The sequence below is a fragment of the Vulpes lagopus genome, chromosome 8 (assembly GCF_018345385.1).
Source record: "Vulpes lagopus strain Blue_001 chromosome 8, ASM1834538v1, whole genome shotgun sequence".
In the NCBI taxonomy this organism is placed as follows: domain Eukaryota; kingdom Metazoa; phylum Chordata; class Mammalia; order Carnivora; family Canidae; genus Vulpes; species Vulpes lagopus.
The window spans coordinates 89,771,605-89,791,306 of NC_054831.1; positions in this window are offsets into that span (position 1 = coordinate 89,771,605).

Below are 19,702 nucleotides of genomic sequence, written 5' to 3' on the forward strand. Positions count from 1 at the left end.
ACCATATGATTTCACTCATATGTGGAACATAAGAACCAAAACAGATGAACATATGGGCAAAGGAGAAAAAAGAGAGAGGGAAATAATCCATAAGGGACTCTTAACGATAGAGAACAAACTGAGGGTTGATGGAGGGAGGTAGGTGGGGGATGGGCTAGATGGGTGATGGGGATTAAGGAGGGTGATTGCTGAGTTGAGCACTGGGTGTTTTATCTAACTGATGAATCACTGAATTCTACTCCCGAAACCAATACTGCACTGTTTGATAGCTGAAATTTAAATAAAAATTTGAAGGATAAAAAAAGTATAGAAAACCAAGCCTCTGGATTTGTAAAATTACAACCAGTTAATCAACAAACACTTATGAACACTTTGTATGTTTCAGGCACTATGCTAGTCTCTTGAGACACTTGTTTCCTGGGCTAGTTGAGCCTAGAGCCTAGCCTATGTGGACATCAGATGAGTCTTGGTTTTAGAAGCATGCTATGGACTAAGAAAAACCAAATAACTAATTGCAGAACCTGTTCAGAGATTTATTACTAACCTGATGCAGATGATGATTAAAGGCAACGAGACACTGATGTGTTGGCTGTAAAATGAGTGCAACAATTGGGAGTGCCTGGCAGGAGATCATATCTGTGATGGGAAGGGAGGCCACTCCTCTTCTCAGGAAAAAAGAAGCCTCCTGTGAGAGGTGAGGTTTCCAGCATAATTTAATCAGAGGAAACAAGTTTTGAGGCAACTTAAGTTGTGTTGCTACCTCAACAAGGAGCCATCTTTACTGCTGTATCTCTTCCCAACTCTATCCTGATCATTTCAGGAGGTCTAAGTGGGGATTCAAGGATTAGAAAACCCTCCTGGATAAGAGATCTCAGACCAGAAGATAAAAATCTTGATTCCAGTTAAGAAGATTTTAAAAATAATAGCAAATATTATTGAGCTCCTACAATAAGCACAGTTGATCCAGATGAAGAGGGGCTCAGCTGTCTCCTCCCCAACAGCAGTGATAAAGACCAAAAGCAGTAACAACCAAGGGGGGGGCGGGCGGGAGGTGTCACGAGAGGAGTTCTGCTCCCAGCTGTCCATGAGAGAGCGCTGGAGGCAAAGCTAGGCCACTGACAATTGGGCTTCTTGCTTCCTTTCCTAATGCTGTAATCTGAGCAGTAGTACTTTAAATATCGGCTTGGAGGCTTCTTGAATCAGGATCTTCCAATTTGCTTAGTTAGAATGAAAAAACAGTGAGTCCCTCTCCCAGGCTTCTTGAATCAGAATTTCCAGAATCTGCATTTTAGATCAGCGCCCTAAGTGACACTGACCCATCTGTAACTTCGAGAACTTCTGCCTGAAAGGGCCCACTACCAGTCTTTGCATGGGCACCATGAGAGAGGAGTGAAGGGATGATGAAGATGACTGGGAGGAGGTCTTGTAGGCAGTGACAGGTGGATGCAAGAACAGGTCATTTCCCACTGCCATTCCTATGCTCTGTGTCCTAATCTCTAATGGTCTGTGGCTGTTTTATAAACCCTACAGTTATTGTTACTGCTCGGCTTAACCCTTCCAAGGTTATTGTCCACCTTGATTCTCCCGGGTCCTTTGAGCTAAAAACTTCAAAAGCCAGGTATTACTTTCACATAGAAGTTTCTGGAACAACCCCAAGCCAGTGTACCCCACTGATTAAGAGAGGCTCTAGAATCTAGACCCTTAGAGAGCTTTGTCTTTGGACATCCTCTCAGGACTGTTTCCTGCCATGTATAGAGGGTTTACTAGCAGAAACCACCTCATCAGGGTGTTAGGAGCAGCAAATGAGATCATCTGTTCCAACACTCAGAGTGTGCCTGGAACACAGTCCATGTGTGATAAATGTTACTTCAACTGTACAACCAATCAAAAATACTGCCCCTCACCCCCCCACCCCCAGCCATGGGGAAGAGCCCACAGCACACTAGCTGACACAATAGTCACTGTGAAGGGGTGGGGAAAAAAGAAAGATGAGCTTACTCACGAAGAACCAATGATGCTGTGCATGGCGGTGTGAGAGTGAGGGGGTAGAGGAAAGTGGCAGGGGTGGGGGGTAAGGGAGGAGACAGGACACTGCTCAGAGCCCCTACTCGTGCTCAGCGGAAATCATGTTTGATGTAAAAGGAAAAGGAGGGAAGTGAGAAATTCACTGTGCGTGTGCCTGTCATCCTGGATGAGCAATAGAGATCATAAGAATTCTCAAGACCAGCCTGCATCATTAGATGAAGAATAAAAAGGCTTATTATTAGGGGAAATTGATGCTTTCTGAAAGCAGAACTTTTAGAACAAAGAGAATCAGGCTGACATTTTGTGAAGCTGGGGAAGCACATTTCAATCACGATCAGTTACAAGCCTTGGGGTCTTTTGTTTTATTGTTCTCTTGTCCCATTTTCTCCCCCAGGCTCCAGGCTGACCCTGCGGGGTGAGGAGCCTATGAAAAAGCTCTTGCAGGGAAGAGTTTGGGAGGAGGGGAAGATTTCTTGTCCAGGAAATACACACAATCTATATTTTGATGGGGCTTTATTTGAACTGCTTAGAAAATACTTCAGAGGCCACCTTACAGTTTTTGAAGGAGGCAGTTCAGGGGGTGGGGAAGGGCATGGATGTAACTACCAGACCAGGATGTAAACACCGTTCAAATGAAGGTGACTATGTTACCTTGGGGAAGTCACTTAACCCCTTGAACTTCGGTTTCCTTGTCTGTAAAATGGTGTGGAGATTATAACCTTGCAAGGTTGTTGTGAAAAATGAGTCAAAGTAAGCATGAGGCAGTGCAGAGCAAACCCTCAAAGAAAGGCACTCTCCTCATCGATGTCTCTGTTGTCACCATTCCTAAGAGGTTATGGGAGCAAGAAAGGAACCCAGCAAAAAATTAAGCTGTTCCCTGGCTTAGAATCATAGAAGCCTCTAGGAAACACACAGATCACCTGTTTCAACCCTAATAACAAGGGGAGCTATCACCAGATTTATTTTGTAAATTCTTTGTCTCTCTTGAGAAAGCTATTATTCCCAGGGCTGGGAATCCCTAGAGCTCACATCTCTTTTAAGTTACAGAACAGTATTGTGCTAAGACAGACAAGTTCTCCAAAGATTTTGCCTGTTGACCCTACATCCCATCACCAGCAACCAATTCCTGAGTCTCCTTTCTTCCCCAGTTGACTCCACAGTACAAATGGCTCAGCCAGGAACGATTGATATTGTTCTTTCTCAGCTGTTTCTGGTTTTTTAGCCCCAAGTATTGCTGTTTCCGTGTTCCAGTTTGTGGATTGCTTTGAAGATATTTTAGAAAGTGATGAGGTGCAAGAATGAGAGTAAATGCGCAGAATACAGTCAAGGACCATAATCCAAAAAAAGAAAACACATCCTCCCACTCACTTACTCACTGAATCATTCTGTGAACCCTCACGAATCCCCACTGTGCAGAAGGCCCTGTGCTAAGAGCCTAGAAGTTCCCAGCCTGGAAGGTAGACAGCAATAAACAACCCTAGGAGTAGAGAGGGAGGGGGCCCTGTCTCATCCTCAGGTTTGGCCCAGTGATGTCTTCTGGTAAGACACTGGGTTTGTGTCCTGTGAACTGGCCTCAAGAGTACACAGTGAACACTCAGGGATATCCCAAAATACCTCTGCATCGCTCAGCTGGCTCCATGCCTGAACTCCCTCAGTAATCTTCATTTTGGAATAAAAGACCATCCCCTTACTGAATGCCAGTAGCCCTAGAAGACCTCATCATTAGCCAAGCCAAAACCACGTTTCTTAATCCCCTTAACAGAACTTGACAGTTTATAAAACATTTTTACATTTATTATCTATTGGTAGGAGGCAGTTTTGACCCATTTTGCAAATGATTAAATAATTAGCCTGTGGCCTCACATATTTTCTTTTTTTTTAAGGTGTCAAGTTTTTATTTAAATTTTAGTTAGTTAACATGTAGTGTAGTATTGGTTTCAGTAGAATTCGGTGACTCATCACTTACATATAACCCCCAGTGCCCTCCTTAATACCCATCACCCATCTGGCCCATCCCTGGCCCACCTCTCTCCATCAACCCCTAGTTTGTTCTCTATCATTAAGAGTCCCTTAGGGCTTCTCTCTCTCTCTCTCTCTCTCCCTCTCTTGCTCTCTCATCTCCTGATGTTCACTACTATCTACTACTCACCCACAAGTTCCTATGGGAATTGTCTTGTCATCTCATGAATGCTGTGGCCTCTGTTAAGGCACTGCTGTGCTGCCTAAGATGCTGCCGCATGAGACTGGTAATACACTCAGGTTCCCTTAGGTTCTCATTGCACCCCTTGCCCCAAACCTGCATTGTCACCTTGGCCTCTGAGCTGCTGAGTGTCCCATATCATCAGGTGAAATGAAATCCTTCAGCTCATCCTTCAAGCTCTAACACCTGCCTTGTGGGGGCTAAGAATCTCTTGGAGTCAGGCAGGGTTGGATTCCTCATAGATCCTTCCACTGTCCCTGTGTCCCCATTTCTTTCCCCAGGCCCCATGCAGGGGAATATAAACAAATTGGGAAAAGTTGAGAATCTAGGCCCCACAAACCACATGAACATTGCTGGAGAATTCTGAAAAAGTGACAGCTCAGGGAGGGCATGCAGGGGTTGGTGCCAGCCCAGAACTCTCAGAAGTCCCCCCCACAGCAACAACAGCTGTCACTCACTGAGTCCTCACATGCTTATCTAATTATCCCTCACAAGCACCCTTTGAAATGAGTAGTGTTACTGCCTTCAATTTAGATAAGAAAATAGTTCAGAAGGTCACTTGATGAGGTCACACACTAAGCTACAAAATGAGGAAATGGACCCCATCTATCTGAACACAGAACCCAGACTCTGAACCCTAGTGCAACACTCAGCCCCACTCCTGGCTGTTTTTAAAGGTTTACAGATCCAGGTAGCATTTCTTGCAACTCGAGTGCTCTAAGAAGCAATGACATAGGAGAGTTTAAGTATTGGGTGGGTGGGTGGGTGGAAGGGAGGAGGAGAAGCTGTTAATTTTAGATCTGTAATTCAGACTGCTCATTAAGTGGCAGAGGTGTCACCATGCCCCTTATCTTTGCCATCCACCTTCTAAAATAAAAGAGTCAAGGCCTATGATTTCCTCAGTGGGAAGATCCTTCCTTCACATACTTAGAAACCCTGGGAATGATGAGACTTTTTATAAAAGACCAAAGGAGACTCTTGCATGTGGAAGTCATCTTCCATTTCCCCCAATTTCTCCCAAATATGTCCTCAACACTTTGCAGAAAGCAATAGGAGAATATTTCAGAAATTTGCTCTTTGAGCCTCTCATGCCTCAAAGGGACCAGACTGATAAAACTGTCAATGGGATCTGGCCAGTCCCAGCCTCTCATACCTGTTTCCTATGTCTGGGTCACACAGATGCCCAGAAATGATTTGTAAATTCTTATCACCTAAAACACTAAATTCCTCCTCCCCACTACTTCCTTTTAAGATTTTATTTCATTCATTTATTTGGGGGAGGGGCAGAGGGAGAGGGACAAGCAGACGCCACACTGAACAGAGCCAATGCAGGGCTCCATCTCACTACTCTGAGATCATGACCTGAGCCAAAATCAAGAGATGGATGCTTAACAAACTGAGCCACCCAGGTGCCCCCCTCCTCACTACTTTTATCAGTTCTACATAAATTGAAAATTAGGGAATTATTTCACATAGTCAAAATAAGGACCCTAAAATTAGAATTACAGCCAGCTTGTGGTGTCTATAATATTACCCCTGTCCCAAAAGACAACGGATGACAGTAGCTCACATCCATCTGGTGTTCAATGTGTACCAGGCATTGTTCTCCAAGTGCGGCCTGGGAATTTTGAAATGCAAATTTTCAGGCCCCACCCCAGAATCAGAACCCCTGAGGACAGAGTCCTGCAATCTGTTTTAACAAGCTTTAGATGAATGATTCTGGTGCATTCTAAAGTCTGAGAACCCTGCCTTATTTTACTGAGTCCTCACAATGACTAGAGAAGGAACAGGAACATTGAGCATTGCTGTCCCCATTTTATAGAGAAGGAACCTAAGTGTCAAAAGTATTGAGCCACTTGTCCAAAGTGAGTGGTAACACTAGGACTGGAAGGCAGGTCATTCGGCTACCCTAAATATGTTTCCCTACTGGTAAAAAAGAAGCATGACAGAGTCAAAGAGACAAATGGCTAGTCCCTTAGAAACCAATTAAAGGCAGCTTGAGTCCAGGGTTGGGAAAGAAATTAACATTTATGGAACATCAGTTATGTGCCAGTCACAATACATAAATATCTCATTTAATTCTCACAAAAGCCCATGCCAGGTAAGCATCCTGAAATCAGGTCAGGTAGGGTGATCAGCTGTGCCAGGCTGTCACAGCTAATCAAGGTGCAGAGTAGAATCTGAATTTCACTTAGTCTGTCTCTAAAATCCTCCCAGTCTCCCTGGAGCACACGTACTACATTCAGCATATTCACAGGTGTCCTCATGGCCGGAAGACCAGAAAACCAAAGATGAATGCATGTGCAGCAGCAAATGAGATCACCCTGCTCCAGGGGTGAAAAACCACCTTAACAGCAATTGTGTGGCTTTCACAGCGTCATCAGTCACCCTTGTCTGCTCCTCCCCTCCCTTTTTCTGCTCCCAAAAACCACAGACTTTTCCCTTTCCCCTTCTGAGACAGGAAAGTCAAGTTCTCACCAAGCTGAACATGTTTCTGCTCTTCCTATTAAAGGAGTATTCACCTACCTTTCTGGGGAAGCAAGGCCCTTAGTGGGTAAAGACGCCAGGAATGAGATGAAATGCCACTTGGAAACCTAGCGATATTCAGGGAGGATTATCATAATGTTACGGATGCCTTTAACCGGCTCCCCATACACAAGACATACACACCCTCGAAACTGGATTGGAATCTACCAGCAACCTTCTAAGCTGATGGCTTAATTAACTTGCAGAAACATCTCTAAAATCTAAGAGGACAAGAAGGTTTAAAACTTAGAAACTACACTTTCTCAGCCATCATTTCTTAGAATTTTGTTTGTTTGAAGTTCATTTATTTTTAAGTCATCTCTGCACCCAATGTGGGGTTCAAACTCACGACCCAGAGATCAAGAGTCACTGAATTCAGGTAACCAAATCAGCTAAGTGGCCCTAGAGGCTTTCTGTTTTTGTTAAAAAAAAAAAAAAAGAAAAGAAAAAAAATGTCATTTTTCGTTTTCACTTAAACACACAGCATTTCCCCCTTGGTTCACAAAATCGAGGAAACATAAAAAATGAAAACTCTAGATGAAAATATTTGTTGACATAAATATACAAAACAGCTCCCAAAACCTCCCTAGCCTAAAACCTGTATATGACTCTCAGCTGCTTTTAGGATTGAGCCCAGGCTCCCAGAATACTTCATCAAACACTTATGATCAGGGGCCTGCCCACACTCCAGTCCTGAAGCCTGACTTGTCCTGACCCCAACTCCGTGCTCAGGCTATAGAGAATACATTAGTCTGGGGACGCCTGGGTGGCTCAGGGGTTAAGCGCCTCTGCCTTTGGCTCAGGGCATGATCCCGGACTTGCAGGATGGAGTCCCACGTCGGGCTCCCTGCATGGAGCCTGCTTCTCCCTCTGCCTGTGTCTGCGCCTCTCTCTGTGTCTCTCATGAATAAATAAATAAAATCTTAAAAAACAAACAACAACAACAAAAAAAACATTAGTCTGTTCCCGGAAGGTCCCAGGCCCTCCCCTGCCTTCAAGCCCACTCAGCCTGGAATTCCCACCTCCATTTCTTCACCAGGCTACCTCCTCCCGCACCTCCCTCAACACTCAGCCCAGGTGCCGCGTCTTCAGGGAAGTGTTTCCTGATTTCCAAGGGGTCTCCCACAGCACCTCATCACGCAGCTTTTCACCCTGTTGTGATTGTCTGTTTACTTAGTATCACATTCAAAGTCTTCAAGGTCGCCAGCCGCAGCAAAGGTTTCCGTGTCCCAACAGCGTCCAGGCACATGGTAAAGACTCCAAACATCTTCGGTGAATGAGTGAATGAGTCAATCAATGAATGACGATTCCCCTAGGAATTTCCCCGCCAGCTCCAGCTGCACCGGAAGAGATGGGGTTGTTCTCTCCCGACATCTTTAAGATGCTGTTGCCACTGCCAGAGACTCCTAGGGTCCAACGTGGTCAGAAGTGCCTCAAGGCGACAGAAACCCTAGTCCAAAACATTATTTAGAGGACTCCCTTGTCATTATCTGGATGTATCTGGATGAGCCCAGGGGGTAACCACCAAACTCCAGATTCTTGAGATGGGTGACAAAACCAACGCGAGGCAAACTGCGTCCCGGAACTGGTTCTAGTCTGAACTAATCTCGAAACTCACTTTGGCCCAGAACGTCTCAGCACGAGGCCACTGCAAACGTGTTCTCATAGCTCCCCCGCGCGCGGACGCAGGGCGTCCCACACCCGAGCCGAGGCCCGCGCAGCCCGCACGCGGACCCCGACCCGCCGACCCGCCGACCCGCCGACCCGCTGACCCGGAAGGGGAATTTCCGGCCCGCCCTCCACCGGAAGGGAGGGTAGCGCCTAGCGGAGGACCGCGCGAGGACCCGGCAAGGACCCCCCCCTCCCCCGAGGTGCGCGCGACGTGTGCATGTTTCAGGAGAATTTCCTGAGCGGGATACCCCTCCGCACGAGGGCAGAGCCGTACGTGTGCTACCCAGAGAACATCCGGGAGGAGTTACTGAGGGACATGGTCTTGGCCCCGCTCGCAGGTGGGGGGGTCCAAGAGCCCCCCCTCAGCTCTTGCCCAACCCCAGCTTGGGCATCTCTGCTACCTGCTCAAACTCGGAACCTACCGAAACCCCCCTGAGGTGGCTGTTGATGCGTGGGAGGAAGGTGAGTGCCACCGTGGGGGGGGACGAGGGGCTGGGGCCGGGGCAGTGGTGCCCCTACATTTCCCCGTCTCCCCCTTCATGTCGCTGCTGCAGCTGCTCAGAGTGGAAGTTCGAGGTTCCGACTTTTACTACCTTCTCCCCGAGCGCCAGGTCTTCCGGTCAATTGCCTTCTGCTCTAAGGACCCATGGCCAGTGGGGTCAGAAGCAGGGGATGGGACATGCCCTGGGCAGCTAATAAGCCTGCCAGACAGGCAGTGCCCTTGACAGGGGCATGACCCGCCACGTGAGGCTTGTGCGGAGCTGCCTGAGGGCAGGGTGGTGGGGAGCACAAGCTACTTCTGGTGGAGGGTGGATCATGTGCTCTAGGCCCAGAGGCTACTGGGCGCTGAGCCAGAAGCTCCTTCCTGGTAGTGGTCACTGGCCAACGGTGAGGTCTCCAGGAACAGGAAAGGAAGCATGTCTGACCAGGGCGCTCTCCTGATCTGATCGCCTTTATCACGGAAGAAGTGGACACTCCTTCAAGCTACACCCTCTGTTTCTCCGTAGGAGAGTCATGGCCCCAGGACCAGCTATGGATCAAGAGGCTTGTGATGCACAAGGTTGTTGCCGTGTGGCTCAGGGCCCTGCTAGACGCCGCCCTATTAGGGGACGCCGCCTTACTACAGAGCGCTGTGGACCTAACATTTCCAACAGCTACCCACTCTCCCTTCCTCCCACCAGGACAAGGCCTACCTCCAGAACCTGGTGGAGGAGTGAATTTCTAGTTCACCGGGGAGGCCTGAGCCCTCACTCCTTATTGTAAAGATCCCTTGCCCCATACCTCTACCAGTAAACTGGTCCTTGCCATGGCCAAACAAACAAACACACCCTCAAATCTAAAGCTCTGTGTAGATAGAAGAGTGGAAGACCATACTCTGATATTGTCCCAAAATATGATTCTTCAGAGATAGCCATTGCTAAGGATATTTTAGAGGTGGGGAGTCTACAAGACAAATCCAGTTCACAGATGAGCACTTACAATATATTTTAAGTATTTCTAATGGTTGCTACAAAATAAAAATCAGGAGGTTCATATAACTGAAATATGTTCGTGGAGCTTTCAAGGTGGCAGAGAAGTAAACAGGCTATCACAAAGTAGCATGAAAAGTACTGTGATTTATAGGTTTTCAGGCAAAATCCAAAGATCTGCAAACTCATTAGCAGAGATTAGCTGAAGCTGAGTGGTGTCAGTGGTGTCAGTTGCTTTCACATAGGGTGTGTTCTCAAGGTTGTCACAGTCCCTGCCTGACCCATTTATAAAACCAGTCTGGCCCCCTTATGCATTTGAGTTTTGCAGTCGTTGATGTCTGTCCTTACAAAATCTTTCTGTAATATCCTAAGTGTGATGAGCACTGCCTACAGACTTCTTTTCCATTATATCCGTGTCAGTGTATACAACTTTACCTATTTATTCCTCTGTATGACTTCCCCAGTCCCTTCCTGCTGGATATTTCGGCTAGCTCCATTTATCTTTAATTACAAACAACAAAACAGTAAATACCCTTGTTTGTATCTTTGCATATTTTGTGGGCATTTCTCTTGAATAAAATTCTAAATGGGAAATTACTGAGTAAAAAGAAACACATTTAAAATTTCAATAGATGGGACACCTGGGTGGCTCAGTGGTTGAGCATCTGCCTTCTTAAGGCTCAGAGTGTGATCCCGGGGTCTGGGGATTGAGTTCCACATCAGGCTTCCCACAGAGAGTCTGCTTCTCCCTCTGCCTATGTCTCTGCCTCTCTCCCTGTGTCTCTCATGAATAAATAAATAAAATCTTAAAAAAAAATAAAATTTCAATAGATAATGCCAAAATGGTGAAGTTGGTTTAGAATCCAAGCCTTTTTTTAGTACTAAGCAAGGGACAAGGAGTGGTTGAGTTTGGAGAGTAGCATCAAGAGATGAACTGTCCACCATACTCCATACTCCAATACTTACTCTACCCTTAGCTAATGGCTACAAATATAATATTGCAAATGGAGAACTAGACCTAGCAGGACAAATACATTTTAGAATTCTAGCTGAAAAGTTAATTCAGTCATAAATTGGGCATGAAAAACAAAATGAGGTAACAAGTCTGGTTATATTTAGGAGATTCTTCATTTGTTATTAAAAACCAAAGGGCTTTTTGTCCAAATGTGTTGACTAGTTTTTAGTTTTTTGGCGTTTCTCATTTTATCTAAAAAGGAAGTGCCGCCTATATTCCCTCCCTTTGTGTTTCAGGCTTATTTCCCTTTCTGTTTCTAATAGATTAACCTGATGTTACTGTGTGAAGGCTGCTTTTGTTTCCAAGTCTGGGTTCTCCTGAATGGTAGTAAAGATAAAAATTTATAATCAGGGATGCCTGGGTGGCTCAGTGGTTCAGAGTTGGCCTTTGTTTTTTTGTTTTTGTTTTTGTTTTTTGTTTTTGTTTTTTTGTTAGAGTCTGCCTTTGGCTCAGGTTTTGATCCCAGGGTTTTGGAATCAAGTCCCAAATCAGGCTCCCCACGGAGCCTGCTTCTCCTTCTGCCTATGTCTCTGCCTCTCTCTGAGTCTCTCATGAATAAATAAGATCTTTTTTAAAAATCTGCAATCAAAATTGCAATAAGTATTGATTAAAATAGCCTCTTTTTTATGATAAATGCAGCAAATAGGATGACTTGGTGGTTAACAGTTGCAGACTTTCTGGGCATAAGGCCTGACTTCTCCAAACACTGGCTGGGGCAAAGTATAACCACTCTATGCCTCTATTTCCTCTGTTAAAATGGGAGTAATAATAGGGTTATAGTCTTTGCACAGAATCTGGCACAAAATAAAGTTAATTGTTATTATTTATTCCGACATAATAACCAACCCCACCCCCTCTTAAAGTTCTACAGGGTGCTGCAGTGCCCAAGACCAAATAAGCCTCTGGGTAGCTGCTCTGTGAGCTGACAGTCATTTCATGGCCAAATCAGAGTGAATAACTCCTTCAGGAAAAGAAACCAGGAGTTGGGCTCACTTTTAAACTATACTTTAGATGCAACATGATAGATAATAAGAGGCCTGGTAAGAGAATAATAGCTGACCTTTACTGAGCACTTACTCTCTGTCACACTCTTTGAAGCATTTTATGAGCATTTTCTTACTATATGCTCATAATAATCCTATGCAGTAAGTGCTATTATTACCATCCCCGTTTTCCAGATGAGAAAACCAAGTATAGAATGTTTAATCAACTTGCTCTAGGTCACACTCTTATTTAATAAGTTGGCACAGACCTTCTGGCTCCAGACTATATGCTCTTAACCATTATAGTAAGTTCGAAACAATTGCAGAAAGAGGTAAATCACAGCTAGGACAAAAAGAGGAATTCGGATATTGTCGACTGGTATCTTTCAAGCAACTTGTATGCAGCAGATACTGTTCCAAAGGCTACCAGCATATATTAGGAAGTTCATTCCTTGTGGCAAGCCTGAGAAGTACATATTACTGATAACACTTTCTGGATGGGCTTAAGCTGTTGAGTATCCAGGGTCACAGAACTGTTAGTGATAGAGGTGAGTTTCCAAAGCAATCCCAAGCTTTCTCCCTAGGAATGCAGTAAGAATTCCAAACACAAGTGAGTCATCCTCATCACTCAGCAAATATTTATTAAGCACTTACCAGTGTCAGGCACAAATGCACAATACAGGGATAGTTCCTGCACCATGAAACAGAGATTGTGTGGAAGAGAGATACAATTTATAAAGCCAAAGGAGTAAATAACATAATATTATATAATTAATGTATAATTATCACCATTAGAGGGCCCAAGAAATCTCTAATTGATTTGACAAATGTTTGTAGTAAGTCATAGGAAAATAATTTTAATTCTTTAAAAAAAAAAAAAAAGAGGAAGATATTTGCTTCTCATGTATTTCATATCCTGGAAGACCTACCTATGAGGAGGCATCTAGGACTAATCAGGGTATTTAGGGAATTACTGAGTTTTGCAATTTTCCCACCTGTGATCAAAAGTATAAGACTGTGGTTACCCAATAGCCTAGGCAAACTGTCAGCTTTTGCACAGACTTGTCCTGAGTGTAATAAGAATTAGGGTTGCATCCTGCTCATGGTTTTGAATCAAAACATTTTCTGATTTCATCAGAAAGGAAACAGTAAAGGAAGAGGAGGAAGACCGGTTAGGAGTGATCACAGCCCTTTTCTTTTGTAAGGCACAGTATCTAGTATGGATTAACATTGACGTACAGCAGTTTCGGAACTTTGTAATTTATTTTTCTTTTTAATGGCTGTCTTACCAATGGTAATGCATAGGGTATTAGCATTATAGGATTTAACTCCCCATTGTGAATGTTTTAGTAAATCTATAGTGATTTAAGCTATCTTCATTATCTTTGGAAATTTTACACCAGTAACATGTTCATTGTAGAAAAATGAGAAAAACACGTGAACAAAATGAAAAAAATTAAATCAGCCAATAGGTCCAGAGGCCAGAAATAACTGTTGCTGACATTCTGGCATACATTCTTCTAGTCTCAATATTATATATCTATGTATTATTATTTAATAACTTGGGCTCATACAGCTTGTAAGTTTCCATATTTAGTTAATTATGAATGCCCTTCATGTCATGAAATATACATCTCCACTATCATTTCTTATATAGTTGTATAGTATTTGAGTGTGTGTATATATATCCCTGTTTATTTACCTGCTCTGCTACTGTTGAACATTAACAATGTTTTTAACATTTCACTATTATAAATAAATGAGGGACATGGTTGGGTATATATCTATTACATTAGTATAAATATCTAGAAGTAGTATTTCAGGGTCAAAGGGTAGGGACATATTTGCAAGATTTTGGTGCAAATATGCAAATACTTGCACATTTACTGGTTTTTTTCTTTTTTTTAACTTTATATTTTGAAATAACCATGAACGCAAAAAGTTGCAAAAATGATACAGAGAAGTCTCTTACATCCTTTAACTAGCTTCCCCCAATGGTAACATCTTATTATATAGTACAGTATAAACACTAGGAAATTGACATTGGTACAACACAGTAAGTTACTACATACTTCACTTAGATTCGGCCAGCTGAATTATTTTTTTAATATTAATAGAATGGTAAGATGCATTCTAACTTACTTTTCCTACTTTCTTTTTTCACACAACTGCCTTTAGAATTGCCTTATCTTAAAGCCGAAAGAATACAACTATTTTAGTAGATTATTTTCTGTTGAAAATGAAGAGTAAGAAATACAAGTAAGAGTCCCCCACTAAATGCAGAGGTGGTGAGCCACCATTTATGGCACAGAATATGGGTAAGGTTCTGGCCTTCAGTTGGCTCTTCGTAGTCATTGTATTTCCTTTATGATACACCCCTAACACAAAATGGTTAACACAGACTCACGCAGTAAGAAAGTTACCACCTTCTACTTCACTTCTCTGATTACAAGGAGAAAGCCTCAGTAAATGTCTGGCAAACAGCACAAAGATAGGATGCAAATGACTGAAGTTAGGGATTCATTGCATTAGAGTATCTTTGTCCATAAAGAACTGACCAACCACATGGTCTGGCATGTTCTTCTTTGGGTTTAGTTTGGATTAGAGAAGATGGCTCTTGGTTCTCTTATGGGATCTGCTTGTAAAAAAAAAAAAAAAAAGAAACATAAGAAGAATCTTACATCTATTAAGCATTTATTGTATGCATCATTTCATTGACTCCTCAGAACAAATCAATGAGATAGGTCCTATTAGTAACTTCATTTTATACGTAAGTAATTTAAGGGGCGGCCTGGGTGGCTCAGCGGTTTAGCGCTGCCTTCAGTCCAGGGCATGATACTGGAGACCCGGGATTGAGTCCCACGTGGGGCTCCCTGCATGGAGCCTGCTTTTCCCTCTGCCTGTGTCTCTGCACCTCTCTCTCTGTGTCTCTCATGAATAAATAAATAAAATCTTTTTAAAAAGATAAAAAAAAAGGAATTCAAGGAACAGAGGAATGTAATAATTTGCCCAAGTTTCCTATCTAGTGAGTGGCAAAGCTGAGATCCAAACCAGATCTGTTGGATTAAAACCATGTCCTTGACTGCTGGTTTCTCATTAAACTTAAGGACCATAAGTCATCTCTAGAAAATGTGGGATGGAGTTATCCTTGCTAGGAATTTGGGTCACTTTACTCTGGATCTAGTTACTGCACACCAATATCTGAAAATACACTCTTCACCTACAGACATCCTCCTGATTGGAGAGGAAATGTCACAGTCAACTTCATTCCAGGCCTGCATCTTTCAAAGAAGGAAAGAATGTCTCATAGCCATTCAAACCCTGCCATTCCACTTTTCTTCATTTTTCTACTATTGGAAAGTTTCCCACTTTCCTCCAATCATTTCTCTCCTTGAATAGTTCCAAAGGTTTCCTAGTATCGTTAGAAAACCAAAATCACCAGGACAAATTTAGTGTCAGAGAAACGGATTAAAATGAAGTTTCATTTAAATGTTTAAAACATTTCCGAATTTATACTAGATACTGAGGAAAGAGAGCAAAGAAGTACAGAACTTGGGCTCCATCAACAAGAGTCCAGTAACAGTCAAGAAAGTCTTCATGATCCCTTCAGCTACAATGCTTTAGGTTTCCAATTACTTGAACCCTTTTGGTGGGTTTATGGATTGCCTTACAAATGATTAACTTTAGGGCAAAGATCCTGAGATCACCAAAGGGATAAGAGCCAGTCAAATGAAAACAGCATAACTCTAAAATTATAATTCCAATAAATAAGTAAATTTGATTGACAAAAAATGCACACTTGTTTTGTGACCTAATTTTTTTTTTTAATTTTTATTTATTTACGATAGTCACAGAGAGAGAGGCAGAGACACAGGCAGAGGGAGAAGCAGGCTCCATGCACCGGGAGCCCGACGTGGGATTCGATCCCGGGTCTCCAGGATCGTGCCCTGAGCCAAAGGCAGGCGCCACCCAGGGATCCCTCTAATTTTAAATTTGAAAGAAACTGTCTTAGCCTGAAACAAAGGCTTGCTTGCTGCTTACTTGCTTTAAGGTAGTTAATTTGAGAGCAAGGGTTAGGGATGGAGTGATACAGAGAATGAGGAAGAAACAATACAAAGGTACATTATTGCATTAGCCACTCAATAGTTGAATGGTACTCATCACACAGAACCTTATGAAAAACCTTATGAAATCTCAGGACTGCCTACTCCAAAAGATGAAAGGAGGAAGTGTTTATCCTCCTTTAGTCCTCCTTAGATTTACCATTAGTCCAGGATGGTCCTGGATCATGCACATGTGAGTATAGAGCAAGCTCCCAGAATTATCCCATATTGCAACACCAGAGAAGCTGCAGGGCAGGAGGCAAGAGATATATGTCAGGAAAGACACTGCCAGGTAGCGTACACCTGAATCTGGCCAAATTCCTTAGCCTAGGAGATGAGGCTAAGAATATTCGAAGTGGCACCCAGGAAGTGTCCAAGGTAAAACCATTATCAACAGTTTGTGGGGGAGGCACCTGGCTGGCTCAGTGCACAAAGCATGGACTCTTGATCTCAGGGTTGTGAGTTCAAGCCCCATATTGGGCATAGGGCCTACTCATAAAACAAAAAACAGTTTGGTATACATACGCCCAGACACAGTTTTTTCATTTATTCATTCATTAGTGAAACATTCAAGGCATTTATTAAGCATCAGCCACATGCCAGTCACTGTGTTAGGTTTAAGGCAAAGAGCAGTGACAAGACACATAAGTACCTTGCTTTTCTTGGAGCTTGTCTGTTTAGGGAATCAGGCAGTAAATCATTATAATTACTGAATTATGATTGTGATAACTGCTATGAAGGATAAATGTAGAATGATAAACTTTCTAGTCACGAGAATTAAGAAAGGCTTCCCTGAGGAAGTGGCATTTAAACTAAAACTTGCAGAGGAGGGGTTTAAAAAAGCAAAGGGTCGGGAAGAGTAACTAGGAAGAGAGGAGGAGGAAGAGTGTAACTAGAAAATGTTGCAGACAAAGCACATAAACAAATGCATTCCAGTGGAAAAACTGAAACTGTCCTGAATATAGAGAAAAAGCCAGTGGAACTAGTGTGGGTGGGTGAGGGGAGATGTGCAGTAAGTTGAGGCAGGCAGCCAGGGCCTGGTAAGACAAAAGGGATTTAGATTTTATCTAAGTCAATCGGAACCTACTGAAGAGTTATGAACAGGGGAACAATATGAACAGATTTGGGGATGGAGTTTGTTTAACATAAATGGAGATATATTTGTAAATACAAACAGCAGAAACTCATAAATATCACAAAGGTATTGAAAAAGTACAGTCTGTGGAGACCCTGGGTGGCTCAGTGGTTGAGTGTCTACCTTTGGCTCAGGGAGTGATCCTGGGGTCCTGGGATCAAGTACCACATCAGGCTCCTTGCAGGTAGCCTGCTTCTCCCTCTGCCTCTCTCTATATATATCTCTCATGAATGAATAAATAAAATCTTTTTAAAAAATGAAAAAGTACAGTGTGTAATCATTATATACCAGTACAGATATAAACAGGAGTTTTGATTCAGGGTGGGAGCAGTAGAGGTGGTGGCCTGAGCCTGGAGTCTGGGAAGGGATACATAGTTCACCTTTTTGTTTATTTTTGAGGACTACTTGTTCATCTGATTTGATGCCAAGGTAGCATTTGGGTAAGCCAGGATGAAATCCTCATTTAAAACTCTCCCCTTTTTTCAAAAGCTTCAAAAGTTTCTACCAAGACTAACCTCATACGTGGGTGGTGGTGGGGACCACCTACAAGGTGTGAATTAAGAGGTGCTAAAAGACCACTCCTGTTCAGTGTAAACTTTCTCTGTCTTTCACTAGCACCTAAGAATCTACCATCACACTTGTATTCTGCTGAATCTTCAGTTGTCAGATAGTGCAGAGCAACCTAGTAGATCTATCTTGCCTTCCTGGAATGCAGCTAGCGTTTGAGTTTTGTCAGGGATAGGAGAGTTCGAAGCTACTTGAGACAACTGGTCATGCAATGGCATGGAAATGCATGAGACTGGGCATCTTGTATCATTTTGTTTTAGGTTGGCTCTGAGATCAGGTCGTGTGTACATATGGACATATATAAATGTGAATGGATTTACACAATAAAGAGATATGGGTATACTTACGGCACGTCCAGGACTTTATAATGTGGGAAGCAACAATGGAAAGGAACACAGCCCCTGGGATTGGGCCAGCCTGGGTTCAGATCAGAAGCTTTGTAATCCTAAGAAAGTTATGGCACCTACCTTATTGGGTGGTTGGGAAGATTTAATGAGATAATCTGTTTAAAGTCTTAGCACTGGTCCATGATATATAGCAAGTACTTTGCAAATGTTACTCTTAAGGTTATGTGTACTTTTGTCTTTATGCAAGTATGTGTGTCCATGTTCATGTGGTGCAAATTTGGGCATCTAAGGGAGGTAGAATATGTTTAAGAACAAGAGAGGGAAAGAGGAAGGATGTTGTTCACCTCTGCAGCAGGAGTTATAGCACTGGAGCAGACCTTTCTAGAGGGTGAGGGGTCTGCAGAGCAGCTCACAGAGGAGAGGGCTCAGCTTTACCAAGTGGGAAAAAGTAAGGGACAGCAAAGGGCCTCAGATAAGAGACTTCCTGATGAGCATAGAATTTATAAAAGTGGAAATTAATTGAAGGAGAACAGGCAACAGAATTGGATTTGATGTTGTGGAAGCCCAAAAAAACCTTCATAAAGAGAGATGAGAAAAAGAGTTGAAAATGGTTTCTGAAATTGGCATGTACTCAAATCAGGTCTCTGTGCTCAGAGGACAGATGACTTCATCTGCTGCATCCTAAAGCTCTCCTCTGTTGTGAGCTCCATGCATCTTTGCTTTTTCAGAAATAACATGGAAAAATTTTGTAAAACATGTAATCCACCACCACCTGTTATCTGGCGTCTTGTTCCCCTCTTAAGATATTCCCATGGAGCTGTAGCTAAGTGCTTTCTGCATCATAAAGAACTGTCATCCTTAAGTTGAAAGAAGAGATATAGTTTAAAAAAAAAAAAAGAATACCAGTTTCTAGTCCCAGTTCTGCCCCTAAATTACTGGGCAACTTGAAGGAATCTCTTGATCTCTCTGGGCACAGCTGCCTCATCTGCAAAGGAAGTTGATTGGTCAGCTTGGGTCATTATCTTTTGACTTTCTGCCATCCCCAGATGCGGTTTAGCTCCCTCCAACTATCTCCTCCCCTTAAAGCTGTATTACCATAGGACATGGTAGTACGGAGCACGGGACACCTGTCTCTTGCTGGCTGTGACTCCTGGAATGGGTTATTTAACCTCTCTGTGTCTCAGTTTCCTTATTTGCAAATGAGGGTAAAGAAGAGTGTAGTGTATTACTGGCTTACTAACAGGATTAAGTGAGTTATATAGGTAAAGTAGAACAGTGCTTAGCACAGATAAGGGCTACTCTGGGGTAAGATTATCATGAGTATTTACTTTATGGAATAACTATGTAACTTTACATGAAATGTGTTACAGATAAATCAAGACATCAAAGTATTAGTATTATTTGGAGTTATAGAAAGATTCCAGCAGGCATGGGGCAGGGAGAGAGACTGAAACCATTCCTTCTTCAAAACCCTTCTGTGCTGTGATTTTTCAAAGGTGTACATGTACTACCATGATACGATTTTTTTTTTTAATTTAAAGAGATTGAGCAAAAGAGATCACTAAAGGTCCATCTCGAATGTACAAATTCAGGGACTGACTGCTTTTCAAGGAGCAGTACTTTTTAGGTGGCGGGCTTATCTCTGTTATAGCTACCGTTAA